Consider the following 12898-nt stretch of genomic DNA (forward strand, 5'->3'; position numbering starts at 1 on the left):
AACTTTCAGACATGTATCTGATAGTGTAACTTTATATATATATATATATATATATATATATATATATATATATATATATATATATATATATATATACTGTATGTATATATTTGTCGTTTTATGACCTGACCACGTCTGTTAAACAGCTGCCGTTCTAAGTTTTCGGTTGCTGATTAGGACGAAATTTGGTTCCTATGAAGTCAATAATTATCGTTACACCTTGCACTTACGTAATTGCAGATGCACTCTCGTATGGAAGGAGACCGTACGTTTTTACTTCGTTTGCTCTTTCACTCAGTTTTGCGCTCAGTGAAAGCCTACCCACTCTACTTAAACTTGGTCTCCTGACCGTTTGGTTTGATATTTTGTTTAAATGAACATTTATTTTGAAGGCATATTTTCAGTTTCTCATTAACGTAAAAGTAGAATATAACCGTGTCTGGATTGACTTGTAAATATGGCATTTTATTTTTTACATTATTATCCCCAAGAGATGTGACAGAACTTGGTATTCAAGTTTGGATAATTTTTCCACGAGCGATTGAAACCTGGTTTCCTGGATAAAGGAGTGTGTGAGCGGCTATATTAAGCCAGTAACTTGCCGGTATGGGCTCTTGTTCCCAGAGCAGCCCGCTAAGAATAAGGAATGTTCTCCTGCCTTCCAAGTACACTTCCACTGGACAGTCCCCAGTTCCTCTTATTCATCGCCCATCAATGTCCGAAATAGGGTGCGGCCCGGTAAGGGGGCAGTTTCCATTGGCAAGTACTGCTTGCAGTGTGCCTTCACAGTACGCTGTAGACGGCATTGAAGATTCTTCCCAGGGTTCCTTCGGCCCCACCTGGATTTTTCCCCTTATTATGGCACAGGCCCTGTGCTGAGCATAATCTGACTCAGAAGTCTAGTTATACCACTTTTGAACAATGTCAAACGGAGAATAATGTCAGCCTGCGTGTATAAGTGCAATTTCTATAAGGGCGTCACTATATTCGAATGTTTAGATCAGTATTGTACATGTGTTAGATTATTACTGTAACCAGAGAAGGATTTTAACGGCCTTGCAAACAGCCGAAACTTGCTGAAGGGTTCAAACAACCACTTGGTTACTTCATGCATAAAGGCATAAAGGGCGTAACAACCGACAGCATCAGTTTCATTTCATTTCATAATATGATTCTTCTCATGAAGAGCCACTGTTTGTGCGTGTGGAGTGCTGACGATAAAATTCTTTTTTCTATACAGATTTAAATTCGGATATATATATTTGAAATAACATATATATATATATATATATATATATATATATATATATATATATATATATATTCGATTTCAAATATATATATAATTTAAATCTGTATAGAAAAAGAATTTTATCGTCAGCACTCACACGCACAAACAGTGGCTCTTCATGAGAAGAATCATATTATGAAATGAAATGAAACTGATGCTGTCGGTTGTTACGCCCTTTATGCCTTTATGCATGAAGTAACCAAGTGGTTGTTTGAACCCTTCAGCAAGTTTCGGCTGTTTGCAAGGCCGTTAAAATCCTTCTCTGGTTACAGTAATACATGTAACACTAAACATTACAATACTGATCTAAACATTCTAATATATATGATATATATATATATATATATATATATTCAGGCTCAGGGATTCGATCATTGGCTGCTATGGACTGTCGTTAGTTGACATGCTCATGTTACCTCGTTAGACTGTTTTGAGGCATCAGTTCTCGAATGGACTGGTCCTTCTTCTCCACGGCCCCCCCTCCCCACCTCACAACTACCCGACCACACCCAAACTGCCGACCAACGATCCTTGGATTTCTCGGCTCAGTGACTACTACTTTTAGTATTGTCTTAAGCTTTGGAATTCTATCTTTGCCTATGTTCCCCCTTTCTTGTATGACTTTTCCGCTTTCTGTTGCTTCTTACTTTGTAAACCCTTACTCTCTCTCCTGGCCCTTCGCCAGAATTTTGTCATTGCGTGCTGGAGCAGTTTTGGGATTACATGATATATACCTCTTATGAAGTTAACTAGCAATTATTTTTTAGCATAATTTCAATTCTGTCTTTAAAACTTTCCGAAATCTTTGCAGCTCCTGGATACGTCAGGTGCCTGTATAAGCAATACCCTTTATATTTGTTTTATTATATTTATTTATTTTTCTTTAATAAAACGTTGAAGTTGAGCATTTTTTACACATACGCATATATATATATATATATATATATATATATATATATATATATATATATATATATATATATATATATATATATACATATATTGTGTGTGTGTATGTATATATGCATATATGGGAATGAACACTTGGAAACGTGTTTCACATAAATAAATATATACTGTATATATATATATATATATATATATATATATATATATATATATATATATATATATATATATGTGTATGTATATATATATATATATATATATATATATATATATATATATATATATATATATATATATATATATATATATATATATATATATATATATATATATATATATATATATATATATATATATATATATATATATATATATAGACACTTATTCAACATACAAATATCATATTACAGAAATACAGACGAACGCTGGGAAATTTGGTGTCGTTAGAGTTATGGGGCGGCTTCTTCCGGGTATCATTTCATACCGAATTCTTACAGACACGCATGGAAGAGAGAGAGAGAGAGAGAGAGAGAGAGAGAGAGAGAGAGAGAGAGAGAGAGAGAGAGAGAGAGCCGATACCTTTATTCACAGCATGATCCGTTCAGGTATCGCGTAAATACGATATTCATGCTTCTGATAAGACAACTATTTATCAAACAGAATTAAACAGTCGATTGGAACTTCAGAAATTTAAGCGAAGATGAGATTCATTACTGTTCTAATACAGTTCTCGGTATATTTTAATAATTCACTTACATTTTTATTCATTTGTTTACTGATTAATGTTATTTTTTGTGTCTTTCTAATGCTGATCTCTTCTTTCTCCGTTTCCCTTTACCTACTGTTACTTCTTTCAAATGAACACCATATTCTTTGGAAGTTTGAATTTCAAGCTTCTAAAGCCCTGAGGGCTTGTTCCACATGAATAGGGTTCATCTTCTGAATAATAATAACAGCGAGTGAAAATGCGTTCCGTAAAAGACAAGGTGTGACTCGAGGTAAGCGTGAGGGCACGGGGGACGGAAACTGAACTGTTTCATAGTGATAGTGATGACGATGAAGTAGACGAGCATGATGGTAAGGGTTGAGCGAGTGACTCCTCGCTCTCGGAGATTCTCCTGGACTCCTTCCTCCTTCGCTCTTTAGTCCTCGTCTAACAGGCGAAGGGAGCGGTGGGTTGAACAGCTCATGCGCACTAGATTGTCCCTCTGGTCACCTTGCACTCCCGGATACCCTCCCATACCCACCACCACAGCCTTTAACACTATCTTCCATTTATGCTGCCGTATTTCTTTTGACGCATGTTAAAAAGCTCAAACCATGTGAAATATGTAATTTTTTTATTTATACACATTCCATGTATCTAATATCATGGCGATTGGCTGAAACAAGACAAGACGTGTTTCTTCTGTTTTCGTTTTCTTAAAGTAAATTTGCTTGTGATTGTGATAGTATAAATTGTGTGTTCAAGGACAACATGAGGAATAAATAATGTCAATGTGTGTGAAGCGGCGTTTTCGGGTGGCTTGCTGAAAGATAAGGAAGAAGGGGACCAAGAGAAGAGGACCACTTTACGTGAAACTCTCGTAGGCCTACGCGTCTTCAGCGCCAATACATAGGCCTCTACAAGGTGTCATAAAGGGCGAAATTTCTTCAGTGCTCAATCTCGTTACATGACAGGACCTTTTCTCTCACTCTCTGGCATTCATTAGCTGTTCATTACAATCAAGAAACTCTTTTCCAAACAAGAGCACAGCAGGTGTGAACGGCGCTCCTAGTCTTCATCCAAATCATCCACTTCGATTGCCAAAGGTAGGCTGCACAAGTACTGTAGGATTTTAGCCTTTTTCGAGAGGAAAGGATATTGGAGGTTTAATTGCACTCATTTAATTTCTTGCTCTTTGTTTTTTTTTTTGTTTTGTTTTTATCTTGTTTCAACTTTGAGTTGTCTGAAAGTTGTTCAGGTGTAGCTCTAATGCGTTGAGGTTCCCTCCCAGGCCTGGCAGAGATTTGGTCGTCGAAGCGCACTCGGTTTCATTGGAGATCGCTGTGACCAAGATGTTTTAAATCTACTAAAACAAATTATTAAATTTCGCTAGATTCTTTTTTGTCAGTTCCTTGGTAATTCATACAGCTTATAATCAGAAATAATGTGGTCGGTATACGATTCAAATATTAGACAGTACTGCAGTAGTGTTTGGTTTGTAGCCATTGCTACCTCGCAGTCTTGCAATAGGCCTATCCTTATAAGATGAAGTGTGTAACTCTCCTTATTTTTATTTTATTGTCATCTCACAATGTAACAGTAAATTTTCAGGATTAAATTACATTTGAGTGTAGGCCTATCTCTGAGGGGCTTCTTTACGGAATCTTGATGCTAGACCTAAGTTGCTCTTCAAGGATATGATTATCATGATGTTTATGCCTTTTGATTTTATTTTCATACCAAATCATCATTGCCAAAATGTCTTGCGTTTAAGAGATGTTATATTATGATCGAAATGTCGTAGTCCCTCAAAAAACTAGAGCAGTTAGTGGTTTTGGAGTTGGTAGAACGCAACCAATTAGCTTTGAAACACATTACGATTGAAATGATTCTTCTGTTATACACACATATATATATATATATATATATATATATATATATATATATATATATATATATATATATATATATATATATATATATGTATATATAAATATGTATATATACAGTATATATTTAATCATATATATATATAAATATATATATATATATATATATATATATATATATATATATATATATATATATATATATATATATATATATATATATATATATATATATATATATATATACATATATATATATATATATATATATATATATATATATATATATATATATATACACCGTATATTCAGTATAAAAATAGTTTTTATGGTTGTGTATAGTGATGTTTTTAACAACATGAAGACTTTTTCGTTTAGGGTTACATTTGTAAAATATTAGATAACTTTACAAAGGAAGCTCATAAATAAGTTCTCGTGGTTAAGCCTGTTATGTTATATTTTTTAATATACTTATAAACCTTTGTTTATACCATGCGAAAAATTTTATTATTAATTTTATTTTGTCGGTCTAGCGGCCTATGAATATTCGTCTCTTCATTTGTATTTCATTCTCTCTCTATATTTTGTTGCTTTTTTGGCTAGTCATGTGATTCAAATGTATTTGTGTATGTATAAATATATATTTATATATATGCATACATATATACATGTATATAAATAAATATATATATGTATATATATACACACATATATATATATATATATATATATATATATATATATATATATATATATATGCATACATATATACCCTGTACGTATATAAGTAAATAAATAAATATATACACATGTATAAATATATGTATATATATGTAGAATCTACTGGTCACTTTTACCAGACACATGTAATTCTAATAGCCACAATGCCCTCTTAACTTCTCGAATTCTTCGCGCTTTTTTGGATATGCTTGTTACTACTAAGCCGAATGTATCCAAACGGCTATTAGAATTACATATATGTATATGTGTAGATATATAAATATAAATGTAAATATATGTACATATGTATATATATATGTAATATATATATATATATATATATATATATATATATATATATATATATATATATATATATATATATATATATATATATATATATATATATATATATATATATATATATATATATATATATATATATATATATATATATATATATATATATATATATATATATATATATATATATATATATATATATATATATATATATATATATATATTCCTTAATCTGAACTTTGTAAGATGCGCCTTATCATTCGAGAGAGAAGAGAGATAAAGCATCATCATCCTTATTCGTCAGTAGCAGGGAGTGCGAAAACGAACCATCATGATTTTTGGTGTTCATATTTTCTCATAAATTCTTTTCCTGAATTTTATTTATGCTTTGTGATAATAATACAGAAAAAGATAATACGAAATTTACAAATTATGCCTATTGTGAGTAAAGAGGACAGAGGCGGTTAATATGGAAGAGAATTTAGCTGGGCAAAGTTCAGCCTCGGCTATAAGTTAAACTGAGAAGGAGGACCTGTTCCCGGGAGAAAAGCGCTCAAAGTATTGGTTCCCATGACAGCCCGCCAATGGCAATCTGTTATTTTGTGTTATTCGCTTCTTTATAAGTTTTTACTCCTATATTTCCTCATTTGGAGATTCTATTCCATACTGTAGAAACTTTGTTGTTTGCTGTACCTCCGTTCATGTTTTCTTCCTTTCATGTTACTTTCCACTTTCTCCTGATAGTTTTTTAATAGTGCAACTGCGAAGTTTTCCTCCTGTTACACCTTTCAAACTTCTTTATCCCCCATCTCATTTTCAGTTCTGAATGACCCCATAGGTCCCAGCGATTGGCCTTTGGCCTAAATTCTATATTCTATTCTATTTAAGCGAAGGATACATGGACTTACATCATATAAATATATGCGTAGAACTAAGCCATTAAAACAAACCAGGATGAACTGTCAACAGTTCTGTGAACTGCGCATTCTGTGAAGGTGCTGACCAAACTTTCTAAGGCAAAATGATTGAGTCGAAACATTTCTTGATATTTTTCAGGGAAAATATCAAAGAAAATCAATCATCTATGAGGGACGTAAAGTACTACAATTATGCCAGTGGGAAAGGAAACAAAATATAACGTAAAACTAGAAATTACGTTCGTTGTCTACAAGAGGGTTGTGGGTAATTACTTTGCAAAATAATCTCAAGGATGTCAGAGAAAGAGATTGTGATAACTGTCGAAACGGATTTAATTCCAACCAGACATCCCCGAAATATCAAATATAAAACATTACTAAAAAATAAAAAAAAAATTGGAAAAATTAATTTAAAAATATACAAATTGCATCTTGTAGAATGGAATATAACTGGTTTCATAGGGTAGCTTAAAGAATGTACAAGAAACTGGAAAATAATGGTTGATTTATGTCATATACAAAGCAAACTCATTCAGGATCATCACTGGTGAGGTCAGAAAAGAGCGCATGCGTTGCTTTTAGCAGAAATTAGTAAAAACTTGCGGCAGTCACTGTTACCGAATAGTAGTTAATTCTTTACGTCCTATTTACACTCGCTGTAGATTCTGTTATCATTGAACGTACTTACTGACTAATGTCTTTTACGCATAATTTAAAAATTTGCGTCTGTTACGATAGCAGCTTCTGCGCAGCAAGGGTAGGTAGTTTCAATTGGTGTATTATTATTATTATTATTATTATTATTATTATTATTATTATTATTCAGAAGATGAACCCTATTCATATGGAACAAGCCCGCAGGAACCACTGACTTGAAATTCAAGCTTCCAAAGAATATTATGATGTTAATTCGAAATAAGTAACAGAAGGTAAAGAGAAATACGAAAGAGGAGATATCAGTTTTTAGGAAAACGTGTAAATTTAAAAAAAAAATAAACAAAAATGTAAGTACATCATTGAAATACAAGGCAAATTCTGTAATGACGCCCAACCTTGTATGGTCAAAAACAAAATGTGATCAACTGGTCGTCGTTGCTCACCGATGCAATACTTGATAAGTACCGAGGCCGAGTGACTTATTCTGAAATAACTTGTTACTGAGAATAGGACATTTCGGTAACGCTTCCGTGGCACTGAATACTAGCCTTGAGTAACAAGGAATCCAAGGTGAAGATGAAAGCACTCCAGGTCAGTCAACTTTACCCTAAATATCTTGGCCATGTGTCATCATACATGTTGCACTAGAGGACAGTTTGTATATACCACAGTCTTTAGATTTGTTTTGAGTTAAAACTCTTGGAAGCTGCGGGTCACATTGTCCCAGAGTTACACGGTCAAGCACCATCGTTGTTAGCGTAACATGGAAGTACTGTTTACATTGCTCATTGTGCAACCAGTCTGTTACCAAATATTGTAGTTTTTAATATTATAATTTTATACATTATACATTATATATATATATATATATATATATATATATATATATATATATATATATATATATGTATGTGTGTGTGTATTCACAAATACTAAGATACAATTATTGTTTAAAATATCCAGTTCATTATGCCTCAGGATAACTTACACCCAAGGGGAATTATAATTAATAAGTGCTTCATCACCAGTGGGATTCGAACTGTTGCCTGGTTTAGAAGCAACGAGAGACAGTGACTGTGACCAGTGAGACAGTGATTAGATTCGCCGTCTATCGTTGTATCTATGCAGCGGTTCGAATCCCGCTGGCGACATCACATTTATCAGTTAACTAATTCCCTTGGGTGTAAGTTATTCTTATGGCACGGTGAATTGGATATTTAACGATATTTGTGGCAAAATACTTGTGAATATAAAAATGTTCATGCATATTCAATTGACATTATACACTTGAAAACCCGGCACCTTCAAATGGGAAATGGTAATCACTTCACAAGTATTCGGCGCTGGTATAGAGGTATTTATCATACGTGTCCGTAAAGTGTAATGTCAAGTTGTTTCTTTTTATCAATAAATGATTTACATCGGATCAGAAATACCATTTTCCGTTGGTTTTCCTATAACTTGTAAATATACAAGGGCTTTGTTAACCCCGCGTCCTTGTAGCGTAGGTCGCTATATTAGGTACGCTCGAGTCCCTACTCATGAAGAGGATTTCTTAATTATTGCAGTCTGTAGCAGTATTATAAAACCATGGTGTACGCGACCTACACCATGCTGTGAAATGTTATGAGTGAAAAAACTGTTATATTGGGATATCATATGTCCGGAAATTCTTGAAACCCATTCATTAAGAGCTGATCCGTGAAGCCATTTTGAAGGTATCACAGAGTAGACAACAAGAGAACTGTTCGTTGTCTAGGAGAAACATTGATTCGACTGTCGTTTATGTAAGGGTGATAAGTTTTAAACCGTCTATGAAACGTCAGCTCCTTTGTAACCCCGGTTCCGAAAATAGCTTTAGCGTTAGGCCATGACTGAGAGTCTGGGAGCCAGCAAGAGATTCTTGTTCTTATCAAAATTCCCTCAGCGGTTCAGTTTCAATACCATGACAACCTACAGCACGAAAGTCTAGGTATGTAATGCTTATGTTCATTACCCCTCAAAAATTCATACCTTTGAGAGTTGGACACATAAGTCTAGGTATGTAATGCTTATGTTCATTACCCCTCAAAAATTCATACCTTTGAGAGTTGGACACATATATGTGTATATATATACTGTATATATAAGTGTATATTTGTGTATATATATATATATATATATATATATATATATATATATATATATATGTGTGTGTGTGTATATATATAAATATATATATCTATAAATAATTATATATTTATGGATTTATACAAATATACACATATATACAGTATACATATATATGTATATATATACTGTATGTGTGTGTATATTTGTATATATCTGTAAATATATATATATATATATATATATATATATATATATATATATATATATATATATATATATATATATATATATATAGAAGTTTTTAAGTTGATAGATGTTTTATTAATACGGCAAATCTTTCCTTATTGGACATTTTGATTTTTTATGTAGTAATAGATCACTTACCATCGATTTCACTATCTATGAACGCAACTATACCGCTATCTGGGTATCATCATGTTAGGATGAGCTTAGGCATGGTAATTTATCCAACCCAATATGAACTTTACAATGTCAATTTATTATTTATATTTAAGATTAAGCAGACCCATTTTTTAGCCTTGAAAGATCTTGAATGAGTAATTGAGCTCTCTCTCTCTCTCTCTCTCTCTCTCTCTCTCTCTCTCTCTCTCTCTCTCTCTCTCTCTCTCTCTCTCTCTCTCTCTCTCTCTGGGGTGAAACTTACTGTTTTATTTTATACAAGAGAAGTGTCTTAGGATGATGGGAAATGGTGCTCATGTCATGTGGCCCCATAGTCACCTTCAGTGCCGTTTTTGGAAAGAGCTTCTAAACTTTAATCTGTTGTCGTCGGTAAACACACACATGTACACACACGTACACACATATATATGTATATACTCGTATATAAATTATATATATGGATGCTTGTGTGTGTATGTATATAAAGGTCTGTATGTATGTATATTAAATAATGTTTAGATAGGCTAACTACTGTATGTGTGAGAGGTTGAGATAGAGATCAAAATAATTCATTTATAGGTTATACTGTTAAATTCATTCCGATATTATCTTTCATACTTTTTTTAAATTTGTAGGCACGGTCACGATTAACATGAGAATTGATCAGCTCACTGAAATGTGAATGTAGTAACTCTTTTCTTGTTTGTGTGGTATGACATAATATCTAAAACATGTATTTTCATATTTAGTGATTGGTAATTCTGTACACTAGGAAGCGTGCAGAGTAGTGCTGATATTTTTATTTCCGATCAAGAATACTTTAATATTCACCACGTTCAAACTACATTGTAATAGGAAGATATCATAAGAATTCATCATTCCTTTTATTGATAATTACTGTACATTCACGCAATGACTTTGTTCAGGTAAATCAGATATATTTCATTCTGGGGCAACAACTTCTGTCTTATTTTTTACTAAACATTTACTTGCTGTCATTGCAACCGGCTTAGTGGAAAACGGAAAATTTCCACGCTTTTTCAGTAAAGGTGAAAGCTCAGATAATTGTGATCAGTGACACATAATGTTAAGAGTGTGTGGCGGCGTCAATAACCTAAATGTGTCGCCAGTTTTAGTAGCCATAAATCAGTCAGTCATGTTAAGAATGTTCTTCAGTGACTCCCCGTTTTTATCCATTTCATAAGTCATTTCTGTTGCCTCTTATAAGAAAAGGAGAGACAAAGAATATTAATTTTTTGGTTAATTATCTGTGTTACACAGCTGTATATGCACATACATACATACACACACACACACACACACATATATATATATATATATATATATATATATATATATATATATATATATATATATATATATATATATATATAAAACCAGAATAACATTTTAAATTATCGATTGCTGCACTTTTTTTTCCTTTGGATGCGCTTGCCATTGCACGTTGGGTTGGGTTTGTGTTAACTTCACCCAAATCAGTGTATCCGAATTAGATTCTCCTCACAGATAGTTTTATAAAATTCAGTGTATCGTGACGTATGCATCTCATTTCTTAAACTGTTGTCAGGTTGGGATGTAGCCTAATCATCTTACAGCTGTGTTTCCCTGGAAATTGTGTGTGGGTGCTGCTTGCCTCCCGATTGCTATGCCCATGCTTGATGCCTCCCTTCTTATCGCCTAATTGTCTTCCGCTGTTCGTCTCTCCTCATCTCCCTAATTCAGGTCGCGGAAAGTGAGTTTTGTATCCTCTATAAACACATAGCGGAAGTCCTTGAATTCTGATCCTCTTCTTCCTTTTTCAACCCCTACCCCATTTTCTCTCTCTCTCTCTCTCTCTCTCTCTCTCTCTCTCTCTCTCTCTCTCTCTCTCTTTCTCTTTCTCTCTTTCTCTTTCTCTTTCTCTCTCTCTCTCTCTCTCTCTCTCTCTCTCTCTCTCTTTCCTTATATATAATATATTTTTTTTTAAATTACGGCCTTCCTGTCTCAATGAGGTGTCTTTTATGGCCTGCTGTTTAACTGGATAGGGAGGATTATGCGAACTCCCGAAAAGATGTTTTTTTCGGCAAAACATTCCTGACTATGGTTTAGGCTATACTGTACAGTAAAACTAATTCTTCACAAGTTTACAGCATGCGAATGATTAACTTTTCCATAGCCAGAATTAGCATCAAATCAATATCAAATCGAGTTTTGTCGTGTCAGAGCAAAGCAGTAAACTATACCGCCACATGTTGAATAGGAACTCTAGCACGTCAGAGTATTTCCCTGGTAGATTAGCCTTTCTTATATACTGAGGGGCAAGGAGCATCGAGTAATTACTAAGTATCATGACGCAGCCTCCGTGGCGGTTTACCACAGAGCAAAATTTGATCCTGGGGCTTCAAGGCATTTCTATAGGTTTCTTGCCCGTAACCTGCACGAAGTCTTGCTCACCTGGCCTCATTTTAGCTTAACACTGTATTGATAAAAATGATGTATCCACATAGGAATGGATCCAGGTTTAGACTCTTCTGCCGTTTTAGAATAATGATAGAATGCGTTTGATTAGGCTACATTTAAGACAGGAGGTAGTTTTACTTGCATATTTATAGAAAAACTTTTTACTTTATTCAGTATGCTGAGTCATATATTGTGTTCTTGATTACGGGCTGTGTATGTGATATATATATATATATATATATATATATATATATATATATATATATATATATATACATATACATATATATATATATATATATTATATATATATACATACACACATACATATATATATATATATATATATATATATATATATATATATATATATATATATATATATATATATATGTATATGTATATGTATATGTGTGTGTGTGTGTGTGTGTATCGTTTGAAAAAGGCTCCTAAACGTGTGGAGTTAAGATTCGTTATATTGCAAAGCTTATGTAAGTCATTTAGCTTGCAGTCAGTCGAGATCAAATACCAAAGT

At 33.0% G+C, this 12898-nt stretch overlaps 1 protein-coding gene across 1 annotated transcript in view; it reads left to right on the top strand.

Moving 5' to 3' along the window:
- Positions 1 to 3196: 3196 nt before the first annotated feature.
- Positions 3197 to 12898, top strand: part of LOC136836310 (protein abrupt-like) — a 634746-nt gene continuing 625044 nt past the window's right edge. Inside the window, exon 1 of the mRNA XM_067100440.1 lies at positions 3197 to 4012. The gene's annotated coding sequence lies outside the window, so the exon portion shown is untranslated. The remainder of the gene's footprint in view (positions 4013 to 12898) is intronic.

The sequence above is a fragment of the Macrobrachium rosenbergii genome, chromosome 4 (assembly GCF_040412425.1).
Source record: "Macrobrachium rosenbergii isolate ZJJX-2024 chromosome 4, ASM4041242v1, whole genome shotgun sequence".
Classification (NCBI taxonomy): Eukaryota; Metazoa; Arthropoda; class Malacostraca; order Decapoda; family Palaemonidae; genus Macrobrachium; species Macrobrachium rosenbergii.